The following is a 5,000-nucleotide window of genomic DNA, read 5'->3' on the forward strand; positions in this document are numbered from 1 at the left end:
TTTCAGCTTTGCAACCATACTTCCCCCGGAACCCAAAAGCTTTGGTTTCCCGGAGGCTGCCCGCCGAGTCATCGGAGGAACTGCGGCGGATCGCTGGCTGGCATCGTTTATGGTTAGAACTAGGGCGGTATCTGATCGCCTTCGAACCTCTAACTTTCGTTCTTGATTAAGGAAAACATACTTGGCAAATGCTTTCGCTTCTGTTCGTCTTGCGACGATCCAAGAATTTCACCTCTAACGTCGCAATACGAATGCCCCCGCCTGTCCCTATTAATCATTACCTCGGGTTCCGAAAACCAACAAAATAGAACCGAGGTCCTATTCCATTATTCCATGCACACAGTATTCAGGCGGGCTTGCCTGCTTTAAGCACTCTAATTTGTTCAAAGTAAACGTGCCGGCCCACCCAGACACTCAATAAAGAGCACCTTGGTAGGATTTCAACGGGGTCCGCCTCGGGACGCACGAACACGCACGAGGCGGTCGCACGCCTTCGGCTCGCCCCACCGGCAGGACGTCCCACGATACATGCCAGTTAAACACCGACGGGCGGTGAACCAACAGCGTGGGACACAAATCCAACTACGAGCTTTTTAACCGCAACAACTTTAATATACGCTATTGGAGCTGGAATTACCGCGGCTGCTGGCACCAGACTTGCCCTCCAATAGATACTCGTTAAAGGATTTAAAGTGTACTCATTCCGATTACGGGGCCTCGGATGAGTCCCGTATCGTTATTTTTCGTCACTACCTCCCCGTGCCGGGAGTGGGTAATTTGCGCGCCTGCTGCCTTCCTTGGATGTGGTAGCCGTTTCTCAGGCTCCCTCTCCGGAATCGAACCCTGATTCCCCGTTACCCGTTACAACCATGGTAGGCGCAGAACCTACCATCGACAGTTGATAAGGCAGACATTTGAAAGATGCGTCGCCGGTACGAGGACCGTGCGATCAGCCCAAAGTTATTCAGAGTCACCAAGGCAAACGGACCGGACGAGCCGACCGATTGGTTTTGATCTAATAAAAGCGTCCCTTCCATCTCTGGTCGGGACTCTGTTTGCATGTATTAGCTCTAGAATTACCACAGTTATCCAAGTAACGTGGGTACGATCTAAGGAACCATAACTGATTTAATGAGCCATTCGCGGTTTCACCTTAATGCGGCTTGTACTGAGACATGCATGGCTTAATCTTTGAAACAAGCATATGACTACTGGCAGGATCAACCAGGGAGCTGCGTCAACTAGAGCTGAGCAGCCGGCCGCCCGGGAGTGTGTCCCAGGGGCCCGCGCGAACACGCAAGCGTCCGCTCAATTATTCTGCAAACAGGAGGAGGCTGAGCTCCCCTGCACAATACACCTCGAAACCCTCTCAGGTCCCGGCGGCGCGCAGCGCCGTCCTAAGTACTTGGTCGGGTTCGAGAGAGGCGCAATCGCCCGGAGTTAGGCGAGTAGACGCTTTAGGTGCGACCACCCGTGCTCCCAACTGAGCTTGCCGCTGCCGACAGAGGCCCGGGAGCGTGCTGTCGTGGCATTGCCGGCGGGAGACAACACGCGCCACCTACGGTGACCGGCAGCTCCAACGCCAGCGCCACAGAAGGGCAAAGGCCCCACGTGGGTGCCGAAGCGAACTCTCCCAGCACAGCGCACGTGCCAACACGTCTGCACAACTGCGATACAAACCACCAGCGAGAACCGCTGGGGCGACCGAGCAGCAGACGGCGTCGCGGCGCCGAGTGCCGGGCGGCGGCGCATCCTCAACGCACACAGTCCTCAGTCGGACCAGCACACTGCAGATGTCCACCGCGCTTCGCACCGGGCCCGCGAGGACCCACTTTGGCCGCCCGGCGCCGCGCGCAGGGTGCCCCGGCGCGCAGCTGCGCCGCCTGCCGCGTCCGTCGGCCGGCGCGCCTGCCACTGGGCGCCCCCACCAGCCGGCTGTAGCGCGTGCGCCCACGCACCGCGCGGCCAGCACGCCGGGCGGCCCCCCCTCACCGGCCGGGGACGGTCCCACCCAGCCACCGCCGCGTATCGCTTCACACACAGATTTGCCCTTACTGATTTACCTCCAGCAACAACAACCGCACCACAATGGGTTTACCAGTTGTTCATTTGCGTAACGTCACCAGCAAACGTAGACGTCCATCCCAGTTTGCAAATGCAACGATTATTGCATACCTGTCTGTTAGGTGCCACGACACACTACGTCTGCCCACATACACGCAACAAAATGTGCACGACTAGAGAACACGTGGGAGGTGGCCCCCTACGTATGCGATGTCCATTACGACACCGACTGTCAACCAGCATCTGTACCATGTCGCAGATGTGGAACGCGGTGCACCATGCTATCACACTGTGTGAGAAGAGACGACTACGTTTGAATACACGCGCCACTACATCAACAGACGGCTCATGCTGATCGCCATCCAGGGCGTCCGTTACTCCCACACGTCTCTATGGCGTACCACACTGCAATGTAGCTGTTATGGGGAGACGGCACGTGGCTGAGTGCACAACATTTGGACCGTATGGTTCGCTGTTGTTGGGCGCAGTCGTTGTACGGTCACACATGTGCCACAGCGTATCATTCAGTACATACGGACCTATGTGCAGTACAATGTGAGGGTTAAGCTTACGACATCAGCGGACAGTGGACACAGGCCGTACCACGACGTAGACTGAGCGCTTCGACATGCGAATGCCAGTGAACAGCTGCGAAGGGCATTGAACACGCAAGCACCTGAACGACCAGCGTGCGAAGGCAGGGGGGGGGGAGGGGGGGGCGATGTACATCCTGCAGTCGTCCACATTACAGTGTACAGCGGGAGCATGTAAAAAGTAAGCAACACTTGCGAAGTGTTGAACATGAAACGATACACAAGAGGGTGGGCGGTGCGAGTAGCGAACTATATTCAGAGGGTTGTGGTTAGACAACACTAGATTAATGTAACGTGTCATATGCCAATTACAGAGCAGGTTAAGGCACAACGTGGGTTAGGTTAAGGCACAACGTGGGTTAGGTTAAGGCACAACGTGGGTTAGGTTAAGGCACAACGTGGGTTAGGTTAAGGCACAACGTGGGTTAGGTTAAGGCACAACGTGGGTTAGGTTAAGGCACAACGTGGGTTAGGTTAAGGCACAACGTGGGTTAGGTTAAGGCACAACGTGGGTTAGGTTAAGGCACAACGTGGGTTAGGTTAAGGCACAACGTGGGTTAGGTTAAGGCACAACGTGGGTTAGGTTAAGGCACAACGTGGGTTAGGTTAAGGCACAACGTGGGTTAGGTTAAGGCACAACGTGGGTTAGGTTAAGGCACAACGTGGGTTAGGTTAAGGCACAACGTGGGTTAGGTTAAGGCACAACGTGGGTTAGGTTAAGGCACAACTTGGGTTAGGTTAAGGCACAACGTGGGTTAGGTTAAGGCACAACGTGGGTTAGGTTAAGGCACAACTTGGGTTAGGTTAAGGCACAACGTGGGTTAGGTTAAGGCACAACTTGGGTTAGGTTAAGGCACAACTTGGGTTAGGTTAAGGCACAACTTGGGTTAGGTTAAGGCACAACTTGGGTTAGGTTAAGGCACAACTTGGGTTAGGTTAAGGCACAACTTGGGTTAGGTTAAGGCACAACTTGGGTTAGGTTAAGGCACAACTTGGGTTAGGTTAAGGCACAACTTGGGTTAGGTTAAGGCACAACTTGGGTTAGGTTAAGGCACAACTTGGGTTAGGTTAAGGCACAACTTGGGTTAGGTTAAGGCACAACTTGGGTTAGGTTAAGGCACAACTTGGGTTAGGTTAAGGCACAACTTGGGTTAGGTTAAGGCACAACTTGGGTTAGGTTAAGGCACAACTTGGGTTAGGTTAAGGCACAACTTGGGTTAGGTTAAGGCACAACTTGGGTTAGGTTAAGGCACAACTTGGGTTAGGTTAAGGCACAACTTGGGTTAGGTTAAGGCACAACTTGGGTTAGGTTAAGGCACAACTTGGGTTAGGTTAAGGCACAACTTGGGTTAGGTTAAGGCACAACTTGGGTTACATTGCGGTACAAATTGCGTTACATTGCGGTACAAATTGCGTTACATTGCGGTACAAATTGCGTTACATTGCGGTACAAATTGCGTTACATTGCGGTACAAATTGCGTTACATTGCGGTACAAATTGCGTTACATTGCGGTACAAATTGCGTTACATTGCGGTAGAAATTGTGGTACAAATTGCGTTACGAATTTGGTTAGGTTAAGGTGCAAAATGGGTTAGGTTAAGGTGCGAAATGGGTTGGATTACAGTACACAACGTGGTAAGAGAGTGTGTTGTTGGGGGGGGGGGGCCGAGGTTCGTTGGTAGTGATCATTGTAAGTGAATGTCTGAGGCAGCGTCAGTATGTCACAGCAGTTATGTCTCGTCAGGATGCGCTTATGCGCTTTTCGCTCGTGACTGGAGGCGCGCCGCGTCTGTGGTTGCGGCACACCTGTGTGATTCATTCCTGCCATTGTTTCTGTGCCGTAACAGGTGGCAGTGTGGTGGTGTTGGGTGCACCCCTGTGTAGGACATGTGTGGGTGTTGGTGGCTTATCTGAGCAGTTGTGGATGTCGGACGGGTGGGATATTCTATTTTAGAATTGGACTCCCTGGTGTGGTTATCATAGTGTGGATGGTGTACTGTGGCGGAGAGGATGCACCGGACGTTGGTCCATGCTGGTGCTTACATATTGTATCTGTGTCTGTTACAGGCAGAGAGTAATGTGTGATAGAGTGTCTCGCTGAGGTGTGGTTCATATTGTGTGCACAGACTTACAGCATGTATAGGGACAGCGGGAATTTGGCATATTGGATATAACTCTTCGTGAAACGCAAGATATAGGGGTGGATTGCAACGTACGAGTGCGGGAAGAGTCCGCCGTTCATCCGCTGGAGTTGCGATTTCGGCGGTTGGGGTGGGGCACGTGCGGGTGCGGGTGCGGGTGCGGGTGGGGTGATTGTCGGTTGACTACTTCGTGCGACGCA

General features: G+C 53.4%; 1 non-coding gene across 1 annotated transcript in view; it reads right to left on the reverse strand.

The window, feature by feature from the left end:
• Window positions 1–1,231, reverse strand: part of LOC126129256 (small subunit ribosomal RNA) — a 1,909-nt gene extending 678 nt beyond the window's left edge. Inside the window, exon 1 of the ribosomal RNA XR_007527219.1 lies at window positions 1–1,231. This exon is cut by the window's left edge and continues 678 nt beyond it. This is a non-coding gene — a ribosomal RNA (small subunit ribosomal RNA).
• Between the last annotated feature and the right edge of the window lie 3,769 nt (window positions 1,232–5,000).

The sequence above is a fragment of the Schistocerca cancellata genome, unplaced genomic scaffold, assembly GCF_023864275.1.
Source record: "Schistocerca cancellata isolate TAMUIC-IGC-003103 unplaced genomic scaffold, iqSchCanc2.1 HiC_scaffold_528, whole genome shotgun sequence".
Taxonomy (NCBI): domain Eukaryota; kingdom Metazoa; phylum Arthropoda; class Insecta; order Orthoptera; family Acrididae; genus Schistocerca; species Schistocerca cancellata.